Source organism: Hippopotamus amphibius, chromosome 1 (assembly GCF_030028045.1).
Source record: "Hippopotamus amphibius kiboko isolate mHipAmp2 chromosome 1, mHipAmp2.hap2, whole genome shotgun sequence".
NCBI classification, from domain to species: domain Eukaryota; kingdom Metazoa; phylum Chordata; class Mammalia; order Artiodactyla; family Hippopotamidae; genus Hippopotamus; species Hippopotamus amphibius.
In genome coordinates this window covers 56,347,667-56,360,207 of record NC_080186.1, presented here as the reverse complement: position 1 = coordinate 56,360,207, position 12,541 = coordinate 56,347,667, and the positions used below count along the sequence as shown (strand labels likewise).

The 12,541-nt window shown below is 38.5% G+C and overlaps 1 protein-coding gene across 14 annotated transcripts in view; it reads left to right on the top strand.

The window, feature by feature from the left end:
- The window catches only part of LRRC8B (leucine rich repeat containing 8 VRAC subunit B), a 66,458-nt gene that overhangs the window by 38,134 nt on the left and 15,783 nt on the right, over positions 1–12,541 (top strand). For 9 of the 14 annotated variants that reach the window (XM_057713577.1, XM_057713593.1, XM_057713638.1 and 6 more), the window contains 2 exons: positions 1,290–1,344; positions 11,323–11,425. The gene's annotated coding sequence lies outside the window, so the exon portion shown is untranslated. Of the gene's footprint in view, positions 1–1,289; positions 1,345–6,424; positions 7,638–11,322; positions 11,426–12,541 lie in introns of all 14 variants that reach the window. The other 5 variants (XM_057713674.1, XM_057713656.1, XM_057713665.1 and 2 more) reach the window with 2 other exon arrangements.

The following is a 12,541-nucleotide window of genomic DNA, read 5'->3' as shown; positions in this document are numbered from 1 at the left end:
GGACTACTTATTTCTATTCTTAGAAGCATTGCCATTTAGTACTTTCACATTTTATTCTTTCAACTTGTGATTTGGTTTGCTGCTAGGGAGGAACAGAGGTGCTAACTTTTGCTATAGTTTCTAAAGTTAGTTTGATTTGATTTTAGGCTGGATAAAGGAACTGAGCTACATTTTGTTGTTTTTTTACTTGACAGCTTCACTCTGAGATGACAAGTTGTCATTAGGAGAGAGCTTTCATTAAGTTCTACATTTATGTCTTCTCAGCAAAATATTCCCCTGGTTTAGGTAAAGGTGAAACAGACAAGAGGAATGAAATTCGTTGGTAAAACGTGTTGGAAATTATTTAACCCAACTCAGAAATGCACAATAAAGCAATGAGATCCTTTTCATATATGGGATTAGCAAAGACTTTTATTTTTAATGATGATTCCCACATCTGGTGAGGGTACTACTCATATCGTTTATAGGGAAGAAAATTAGTATAATCTTCTTGGGAAATAATTTGGTGTTATATATCAGAAGCCTTAAAATGTTCACGCTCTTTGATCTATTCTTACTTTTGGAGGTCTCTGCAAAGGAAATCATATGAGCAGAGTTAGAGATGTTTATAGCATTATTAGTGATAAAAAGGGAAAAATCTCAGATTCAGTAGGGAAATGATTTTGTAAACTATGGCATATCCATGTATATGAACTGTCACGCTTCAAAAATGATGTTTAGAGAAACGACAACATCGAGCCTATGAGAAATGATGAGACAGAAAGAGATCTCAATATTATACCACTGAATTTTATATTGGCATAATTGTGTAAAACTAGCAGGCTAGCAAAAACAAAAACAAAACTGAAAGGAGAAAACAATCCTAAATATTAAGCTGTTTTTTTGCCCATGCTTCCCTGTTTTCTGTAAGAAGCATAGATATTTTCAATGAGTTTTTCTGCCTTTTATTTATAAAGTGAATGGTGCCTCAGGTATACCAACGCTTATCTCATTCTTCATTAAAAATTTAAAGTTCATATTTTATTCCTCGTAAATTGCCATGGTGATGGGATTAAATGTATAGCTTGCGACAGTGATTTGTTTCTCTCCCTGAGTTCTAGTTGACACCTTTTGTAAGAGGTCAGAAAGTGATCTCCTTTAACAGCAGTCGCTTTTTTAAAAAGTTATCTTTTGCATGTTTCATAAAGTTACTATAGATGTTTGAAACTTTAGAACCACATAAGTGGACAAATTGTCTTGCAGTCCTGTGATGCATAAAATATAACAATATGTTTATGATTTCTCTTTAGGAATTTTTCAAAGAGAAACTAATTGCAGAGTTTCCGGTTGACAGGCATTCATAGGGTAAGATTAATATTCTGAATTGTGAACATATGGTAAAGATAATTACTGTTACATTGGTAGCTTGGGGCAAATAAGTACTAAATACTTAGTGTGCAAAAAGAGATTACTACTCTTACAGATGTTTTGAGTAAAATGCTTTTGATGTTTTTAAACCAATTAAACAGAAAATTAAATCTGTATACATTTTGGTAAAATGTCATCTTCTTATCCTTTGTTGATTTTGTAGGTAGGAAAGGGTATGTGTGTGTGTTTGATGTTTGTGATTTTTTTTAACATTAAAGATCTAAGGAATATAATAAATGTCTATGAGAGACTTAGACTCCGTGACTCCATGTCTGTATTTTTCTGATTTTTGTTTAAGGTAGCATTTTTTAACGTATAGAATTGGTTTGCCATGTTTCCATAATGAAAAGATGGCCTTGCTTTCCTAGAGTAGGTAAGTCAGAAATAAACAAGTCCTATATCCTGTTGCTTCCTGCAAACATCATTCATCTCTTATAGATGTGGAAGTTTAATCTTAAATTAGCTCTGTGGCAGAGCCTTTGACTTTGACATAATGAATGATTAATTTGTACACTGTATTAAATTACATGGCTCTCCAGTGTTGTGAATATGACATATGTCTTAAAGCTGTGTCACGCGGCTCTGAACATGTAGTCCAGGTAAAGCAGTGGTGAGGACAATGGATCTGTTTCCTGCTGTATCCCAAACATCCTTCTTTTTGCAGATGAAGGTAGATATTTGGACTTATTGAGTATATCCACGTTTCCCTGCTGATTCATTGAGTTAACTATGAATTCTTAAAAGCTAGTAACAAATCACTTACTTCTTTCCTTATGACTCTTCAGTGGCTTTTCCAGCACTCCTGTATGACCTATTATCCAAACTCTTTATATATATATTTTTTGGGGTGGGGGGAGTGGGCTGCATTGAGTCTTCATTGCTGCTGCGCGCAGGCTTTCTGTAGTTGTGGCGAGTGGGGGCTACTCTTTGTTGCGGTGCGCAGGCTTCTCAGTGCAGTGACTTCTCTTGTTGTGGAACATGGGCTTTAGGCACATAGGCTTCAGTGCGTGGGCTCAGTAGTTGTGGTGCATGGTCTTAGTTGCTCCGCGGCATGTGGGATCTTCCTGGACCAGGGCTCGAATCCATGTCCCCTGCATTGGCAGGCAGATTCTTAACCACTGCACCACATGGGAAGTCCCAGACTCTTTATCTCGACTACAGGCCCTGTGCTACTCTACTTTCTCCAGGCTTCTGACATTCCAGCCAAGTGTCCTTCTTTCTGATCTGCACACATCCTGAGGTTCTTGCCCCTTCTACCTGGAATGATCTTCCCCAGTATCATCACCTGGTAGGCTCCTTTTAGATCTCCGTTATAATGATAGTCCCTCTAAAGAGGCCTTTCCTGACTCCCCAGTCTAAAGTAGCTGTGTATTCTTCATAGCATTTCTTTCTTTCCTTTTTTTTTTTTTTATGAATTTATTTATTTATTGGCTGTGTTGAGTCTTTGCTGTTGCACGGAGGCTTTCTCTAGTTGTGGTGAGCGGGGGCTACTCTTTGTTGTGGTGCGTGGGCTCCTCATTGCCGTGGCTTCTCTTATTGCAGAGCACAGGCTTTAGGCGCATGGGCTTCAGTAGTTGCAGCACATGGGCTCAATAGTTGTGGCTCAGGGACTCTAAAGTGCAGGCTCAGTAGTTGTGGCACATGGGCTTAGTTGCTCCGTGGCATGTGGGATCTTCCTGGAGCAGGGATAGAACCCATGTCCCCTGCATTGGCAGGCGGGTTCTTAACCACTACTCCACCTAGGAAGCCCCTCTTCAAAGCATTTCTGATTTTACGTGTATGTATTTGGTTTTCTCTCTGTCCTTACTACACAGTAAGGTCCCTGAGTGCAAGAATATTGTCTGTCTTGCACATCTGTATTTCCCTCACACTCAGAACTCTGCCTGGCACATAGTAGACATTCTAAATATTTGTTACATGCACAGACTAAAATCCTGACCTCTCATCGACAAGTACTGCTTTACCATTCTCCGTAATGTTTCACCCATTCTCTTTGGGTATTTTGTGTGGAACCAAATGCTGTGCTTATTTTCGGCCATCATCCCACTCATTTTGGCACTGAAATGACAGTATAAGATGGTGCTGCTAACTCTCAACTATGCATGTCTCCTCTCCACAATAGGACTGTAAATCCCATGAAAGCAGAAACAAGGCCTCATATTTCCTTGGTATGCCTTTGTAGTCCTGACCTCCATAATTGAATGAATATAAATGTTAACTTTAGAGAAAGGGTTAAGACTAGTGGCTTCATCAAATTTTTAAGTATTTCTAGAATTCACTGATTTGTGTGTCCCAGAGCTTTAAAAAAAAAAAAAAAATCTCATTTTGATTTATAGTTTAAAAAAACTATAACATAGAAAAGTTCTGGACTATTTTTGCAACTTCATGTTCCAGAACCCTGTTTTATTTTATTAAGAAAGCCTATTATTACTTAGGCTAGGTGACCAGAAGCAATGCTCTCAGCCTCTCAGTTCTTTTCAAATTAGGCAAGTTGGCCATAAACCCATGTTCTACTACCCTATGACCCTAGAGAAGCTACTGGAACACCTCTGAAATTTAGTTTCCTCATTTGTAAAGAGTTAGACTCTGACCTCTGTGGTTTCTTCTTGGGTTAAATAGTCCATATGATTCTGTTCCTGTGAAAGGTAGGTCACCTGTGGGAGAATTAGAAGCACACGGACCGATGATCACTGCTATCAGCTAGTCATTTGAAAGGAGAGCATGTGTGATTTCCCAGGGGCTGCACAGGGAACTGGGTTTGACTCAACTTTATGGCTTATTGACTCTAGGGTAATGGGAGGGGGTCAGGAAAACAGCTTTATAAACAGCAAAGATGGTGGAGAAGGGTTTGAGGTTGCTGTCTGTTTACACATTCTAGGAATCCTGTAGCCACAGGTGGCTTATGCTCTCGTGTTAATACTGTAGTAATGGGACTGCAGCTTCTCTTCATTTTCAATGTATTCTAGGTAATTTGGTAGCTTACTTAAAGCATCAAAGAATTGAGGTCTTTTTATGAAAACACAGTTACCATCTAAATTAAATACATGATGTATTTCATAACCATCATAAACAAGGAGAAGTGAGGCAATATTCCTTAAAGTTCAACAGCTCCGATTTAATTAGGATTTCTAGAGTTGTTCACATGCTCTTAATTGTCATAGTCAGTAACTTTCTCCTGGGACTTCAGAGGATTAGGGTGATTTTTCTGATACTTAGCATACTATTTGATTGTTTCACAGATCCATTACCACTCTACAACTTTGGGTAAGAAGCTGCAGAGTGATAGTTGTACATTGCTGTTCTCCTTTGGTTTTTCTGTCTTGACTCTGATGTCAGATCCTTTGATTTCTGTGCTCCGAAAACACTGTACTGCTTTTTTACCTCACTGACCCTACTTCTCTATCCCAGTTTACTCTTCCTTGTCTGATATGTTATAAAGGGGAGGGAGATTCAGTTCTTCACTCACTAAATTCTTTCAGAGAATTAATTCATTTCTGTGGCCCTCGCTACTACTTAAATGCTCATGACTATGGTGGATTCAGGATGACTGCAAATATTTTGTGGTTTTCGCCATCAAGAGATGGAGTCTGTTTCCCCTCCTTTTGAATCTGGGCTCACCCTGTTATCTTTTTGACCCATCAAATGTGGAAGAACTGGTATGGAATAATTTCTGAGGCTGGGCCGTAAAGAGATTTGTAGCTTCTGCTTTTGTGTGCTTGTAACGTTCCTACTTAGAACTTAGCCACGTTGCTGTGAGGGAGCCTAAACAGTCATGTGGAGGAGTGGCAAAGCCCCTGGTCACTAGCTCAAGCTGAGCTCCAGGCCAGCCGCCAGCCAAAATGCCAGCCCTGTGACTGACGCATTTTAGACCTCCCAGCATCACAGCATTCCAACCAACACCATGTGAAACAGAACTGCCTCATCATCCCACGGAATCATCAAAAATGATGAATGGTTATTTCAGCTGCTAAGTTTGGGGATGGTTTGTTACATAGCAATCAAAAACAAAAACAAAAATTGGCACCTAGAAGTGAGGTGTTGCCACAACAAAACATCTGACTTTGACTTTGAGACCAGGTAGCAGTGAACCTGAAGGGGAAGTAAGAAGATTATTAATGGTGGCTGCATGGGCAGTGAGGAAATTGCTGTTGGAGGGTATAAAATGGTACACTTGTTATGTATTGACAGAAAAATTGACAAGACTGACAGTAACACGGAAGATAGAAAATGAACCTAATTGATTTGTAGATCCAGCTTAGATTTTCTAGCAGAATATTAGAATTGACATTTTTAAACCACTTGTGACCAAGTATTGTAAGAGAGAGATTAATTAAAGAGGAAGTGGTTCTTATTTTTAAGTAGACTTTAGAGGACATATTTCCAATCCAGAATTTTCTGGGATTGTGAATAAAACTGTTCCTTATTCCTAGCTTCTCCACCCAGCAAAAGGTACTCAAAGTAAGAAACGGCCTCGGGTTGAAAGATCAGATTCAGAGCAGTAGTGCAGTAAAACTTGGTCTTAAGATACAAATAAAAGCCAGGGCACAGGTATAGGACCTTGTATTAAGACTTCAAAAAGATTTAAGGCTGTGCCTCTTCTCAGCTTCTAAGAAGGGCTTAGAATGCTTAATAGAAGGGCTTCCAGGAATCTGGAGGGTGTTGTCCCATAGCATCCTGAACATGATTTAGATGACAAGATCCTAGTCTTCAAGCCTGAACTTGATGCCATAGCGAGATAAAACTTTTGGGAGGCTTGGGAGAAGGTGAGGCTTTCACGTGGGAGAAATGTAAATCATTTGTGGGCGGAGAGTAGACTGCGGTGGATTAAACACGGCTGCACATTCTCTGCCACTCTTCCCACTGAGAGGAGGCATTTGCTTCCCCTCCCCTTGAATCTGAGCTGGTACATGACTCCTTTGACCAACAGAGTATGGTGGACATGACACTGTGTAGCTTTGAGAGCTATGCCATAAAAGAATGACAGTTTTCCCTCTCTGCTTGGAATGCACCATCTTAGAACCCAACCACCGTGCTATGTGAGGACACACAAACAGCCACAAGAAGTGTCACATGAAGTTCCAGCCGGCAGTCAGCACCAACTACCAGCCTGTTGAATTTGAGGACATTTTGGACCTTTCAGCCATCTTTGTGCCAGCCAACACCAGGAAGTAAAAGAACCACCCACAGAATCACAAGAAATAAAACTATTGTTAAGCCATTAAGGTTTGACATATGCAAAATAGTTAGCCAAAATCCTTCCCATCTATATGCTTCCAAATTCTAGCCTCTCCAAAGAAAGGCTTAATCACCTTAGATACACCCTGCCTAACATGTGAATGTAATATTCTTCTGCCTTCTGCATTTTTGTGTGTTCAGTTATTTATTATACAAATACTTACTGTACACCACGTGCTTAGAAACTGTGGAAGATCCTGTAATACCATCAGGATCCTTTTGACCGTGCTTCTCCATGGACCTCTCTTAGGATATTTGATGTTGCTAAGCGGTGTTGAATTTTCATTTACAGTGACTATTTCACTCACTGCTTTCTTTTCATATATGTTACAAAAGTTTTCCATATTACTTCTGGCCCACATGATTGAAATAGCCTTTCAGCTGCCGCCTTGTTTCTAACCCTTCTCTTCAAATCCATCCTGCAAATATCTCTAGCTCAGTGACTCAGTATTCCCCTACCTTACACCTGGGTCTAAAGGATTCTATAGTTGATGGTAGCTGTTGCTTTGTAGTTTGTGGGGAGGGGAGCACTTTAGACATCTGAAACTTCAGGAAAACTTAAAAGATAGGCACTTTCCCCAGAGATTTCATTGCCAATATATCTTGTGAGCTTTCTCCTCCTGGGAGATTTGAAAAAAAATAAAATAAAAAAATGCTGACCTCACCTAGACCAACTGAAGTTCTTTAAGAGTAGCACCTGGGGGCTTCCCTGGTGGCGCAGTGGTTAAGAATCCACCTGCCAATGCAGGGGATGTGGGTTTGAGCCCTGATCCAGAAAGATCCCACATGCCACGGAGCAACTAAGCCCATGAGCCACAACTATTGAGCCCACGTGCTGCAACTGCTGAAGCCCGCGTGCCTAGAGCCCGTGCTCTACAACAAGAGAAGCCACCACAATAAGAAGCCCGTGCACTGCAATGAAGAGTAACCCTCACTCTCCGCAACTACAGAAAGCCAGCGCGCAACAACGAAGACCCCATGCAGCCAATAAATAGGTAATAAAATAAATTAAAAATATATATATTAAAAAATAAAGATAAGGAAATTCAAAGACAGAAATTAGAAAAAAAAAAAAAAAAAAGAGTGGCACCTGGGTATAAGTTTCTTGTAAAGGTGCCCTAGGTGATTCTAATGTGAAGCCAAAGTTGAGGACCACTGTCTTAAATTAGTGAGTCTCAAAAAGTGGTCTCTGCGCCAGCAACACCAGCATTAACTAGGAATTTGTTAGAAATACACATTCTTGGGGCTTACTGCAGACCTAATGAATGAGAAACTCCAAGGGTGGAACCTATCACGTGATTTCATAAGCTCTCCGGTGATTTATGAACATTGATGTTAGAGAAATGCTTTACTAGATAAATCCTAGTTCCCTTCTAGATCTCAAAACTAGTGTCTGGCTAGTGATCATTTAAGTGCTTGAGAAATGCTAAGTGATGGTCATCAGATTTCTGAAGAGTGGTTCAGGGGGTTATTTATAATAGTATAAAGCAAAGGAGCAAATTAATCCTGGATCCTAATGCATTGCTTCTCAGAGAGAGAAGTCAAACAGGTGAATTAAATTTCAGTTAGATATATGTTAGACCCAAGAAACATCTTGATGAGAAGTAGGACTAAGCATTTTGAAAGGACATAAGGTGATTTTTAAAACAATTTTCAGTGAGAGTAGTATAGAGAAACCCCATGTTGAATTGTTTGACAATATCCCTGCCTGGGGCCGGAGACAGAGATCTTTGAAGTAGTGTCCAGTGCTCAGCATATGATGACTCTAAATACCATCTGATCATCATTTGTTTATTTTTTCACTGGTTATTTTAGAAATGCTTTCAAAGTAAAATAAGGACTAGTGGGAAGTAAAGACTGGCTAACTTGAGTGTTGTTGTTCCAGTCTTAGAGACTTTGGGGTGAGGTTGTCAAATGAATTCATGTGCTTTGAAAAGCTTTTATGATTTTTTAATGAGGTTTAAAAGCTAAAGGAATAGGATTAAGACCATAAAATCCTTTACTTTTAACATTGTTTCTTTGAACTGATTTAGTGCATTTGTATATTAGAAATAGAGATCTGAATTGGATTGAATCCTCATTGTTTGCAAAAATATGTCTGGAAAAAATTTCCTGGACACACAAACAGTATTAAGTTTTGTAATGAGAAAGGACAGCTATGCTCTAACTCTCCAGTTAAGCACTTCAATTAGAGAAATTAACATCATTTAATATATGGGAATGCTTGAGACTTTTCATACATCATTAAATCCAGATGTTATATATTTATATAAAGTCTTAAATAGTTCAGTGGAAAATGTTTAGTAGAAAAAGTTAAGCTGAGAAAGCAGATTATTGTAGTATGTAACTGGAGACATCGCAGAAAGCTATGCATTTGTATCCTTGTCTTTCAAAGGATTAAAATGGAACCTAGTTAAAATGCGGATGTTGGGGTAAGTTGATGTCTTAGTCCCTTCAGGCTGCTATAGCAAACTACCACAGACTGGATGACTTAAACAGCAAACATTTATTTCTCACAGTTTCTGGAGACTGGGAAGTCTAAGGTCACAGCACCAGCAGATTCAGTGTGTGATGAAAGCTCACTTCATAGTTCGTAGATGTCCATATCCTTGCTGTTTCCTCACATAGTGGAAGGGGCAAGAGAACTCTCTTATATAAGAGCACTAATATCATTCATGAGGGCTTCACCCTCATGACCTAATCACCTCCAAGGCCCCACCTCCTAATACTATTACGTTGGGGCATTATGATTTCAAAATATATATTTTTCAGGGACACAAACATTCAGTCCATTGTAGTTAGGGGAGAGAGTTAAATATTCAACTTTTCCTTAGCTTTTGAAAGAACTCACACTGGCATAGTTAATTGGATTGAATGGTCTGGATACGGTGGTTTGGTATGGACAAGGCTTGAGATTTTAGCCTGAGGACCTGGGTCTAGTTGTAACTGCTTCTTGCCAGTTTTGTCACCTTGGACAAGATAACTCTTTTGGGCCTACCTTATTTTCCATGTTTATAAGATGTGAAGAATAATATTTATCTTAATGGTTTGTTGTAGGTATGAAAAAAATTAATGTAAATGAAAGTGCTTTGAAAGTAGGAAGACATATTACATTATGAATAATAGATTCTTATTCTGTTATTGACGAGGAACTCACCAAAGGAAATCTGAATTAGGTGATTAGAGGAAAACTTTATAATTCTGAAAAAGATGAAGAGGAAAAATTCTTTACAAATAATTTTCAGTTAGAATAAATGTGGCGAACTTGTAGTCCGTTGTGGTTCTCTAACAGGTTAGTTATAGTAGTTTCTCATTCTGATTATTTTAAAATATTACTGTAGCTGGAGGTTTGTGACTATTTTTTCTTTTTGTGTTTAAAGGAGAAAATACATTTGCAACCTCTAAAGGAAACTGTATTGTACAGGAAGTATCATGATGTCTGGGTAGCATTCTGGCATTATGCAATAAATTCTTCCTGGCACATTACAGATGCAGTGCAGTGGAAGAATATGTAAAATGTTTCACACATCGAATGTCTTTATCGTGCTTGCTATACATAAATGCAGTTGTGTATCATATGTTGTCGGTCTTTCAAAAATGAATTGTGAATAAGAAACTCATACTCCAGTGGTGCTAAGTATGAATTAATACACAGCTGGGTTGTCATACACTAACTGTGCTTTCTGGCCTGCAAAATAATTTGATCCTGGGTAGTAATTATAAAGAAGGCTTTTACGCATGGATTGGTAAGTCCAAAGTAAATTTCAGACATGCTAACTTTTTGATCTTTGAAAATGACAAGGTTACAAGAGTATTGCTAAAAATAAATACAATTTGGGGTCAGTACTCTGAGCTGGATTTTGAGTACCTAATAAACCAGAAAAGGATTGTATCTTCCAGGCAAATATATAAACCTTCTCAGCAAGTTTTCAGAGGAAACATAGGCACTAAGAAATACAATTTTCACACCCAGCTAAAAAAATTTTGTATGTTTTAGAATGTTCTCACATTTCAAACTAATCAGTATGTATGTAATTTAAGCTATTGCAAATTATTGAAGTAGATGCTAAGAATGGCTTTTATTAACCTATAAGGTAAGAAACAAAAACCTATTAACATGAAGAGTAGCTACATTTAATAATATCATAATCTCAGAGAATTTCAGTCATATTTCTGAGCTGTGTTTTAAAAAGTTATTAACTTGTAACTATATTTAATGAATCAGTAGGCTAAATTTTAAGAGCACTGAGTCTCATTTGGATAGATGTATGATAAAGTGCAGAAATTATATGGTTTGACAGGCCATGTGATGAATGCAAATAAGACCAACTGTGTATGAGGACTGCATGAGCAAAATCAGCACACCTAGACTACTTGGAAAAAGCTGTGTTCATCTAAGTATTGTAGACACAGCATTTTAAAATATGTTAACATCTAAATTTCTGTAGAAACTTCTCTGTAAATGAAGGAAGTTAGAGACTGAGTGTGATCTGGTATGTGGGTGGGGTCTTAAATAAATAGCTTTGCCAGAATGTCCCCCAGTGTGAAAAGTAAACTGGTCTTTGAAAATCCACTTGCCGTGTAATGCCTTATGATGAAGAGGGTCTCTAAAGACAGTATCTCCAATTTTGTTTGTTTGAATGACCACAGCTATTTCAAGATATCTATACTTTCTCATAGAATGAAGACAATCACAGAGATGGTGTGTCTAAGAAATTTCAAAAGGTGTAGGCCTCCTGATTGAAGCACAGTCAACTTATTGGATTCATTTTTTTTCATTATAGTAAGTATAAATATTTAAAGTATATTGTTTTGGCCAGCGTTGACTTGTGTTCTTTGTTGAATAAATGTTTGCTCTCTGTCAGATACCCTTATTGTTAGAGCTATTTGTGTTTACATCCTTCTACAATTTCAGCTGCGTATCTTAATTTAACGCTCAGGATCTTTGAGAGGGCAAATAAAGCCATAGACTTTGAGCTGGCAGAACCCTTAGAACCCTAGAGATGATCTCGTTCACTTTCTTCATCCATTACAAGAAATTCCTTTGCAACATCATTGACGGATGGTCATCTTATTCAGGTGGGCCCTGGTAGGGAGAAGGGCCTGAACTATTTCTGTGGGTGTTCCACGACAAAACACATCAAAATGTCACTTTCTAAAAGGTGCACCCACCTAGTTCTGCCTCTGGAACAAATCCACTTATTCTTGAATCCAAGAGGTAGTCCTGCAAAAATGTAAAGATAAATTCTCAGGTTCCCCAGTCATCTTTTACGTCAGCTGAATATCATCAGGTACCTGTGTTCCTCCATAGGAAATGGTTCATAGACAAGTAGCTCCTGAGTATTTTGTTGCCCAATTGGTCTTTAACCTATGACTGAAGGTTGGGTTCCAGGTGTGATCTCACCAGGCAGGCACAGAAGGACTGTTGTCCCTGTATCTGGGTTCATGAATTAATAAGGCCACAGGTCAGAAGGACTGTTGCCCCTTTATCTAGGTTAATGAATTAATATAGTCACAGGTTAGAAGGACTGTTGCCCCTTGATCTGGGCTCGTGAATTAATATGGCCAGAGATTATAGTCATATTATGGCTGTATTTAGCGTAAATATAGCATATAGCTATATTTTACATAACAGCTATGACACAGTTAGCTTAAACCATGCATTTATGTCAACTAAAATCTTTAGGTATTTTTCACATGTTCATCCCCCCCCCAACAATGTTTTCTGCCATACTTCCCTCCCATCATGTTTATGGTATTTTGTGGTCTAAGTCCAGGCCTTTCTGTCGGTCACATATAATCCTCTTATTTTTGGTTTTTGTCTTGTCTTGATACACAATTATGATTAACCTCAGTGAAGCGAGGCAGTAGGGGAGCAGTTGCGAGTTAGAAATAGACC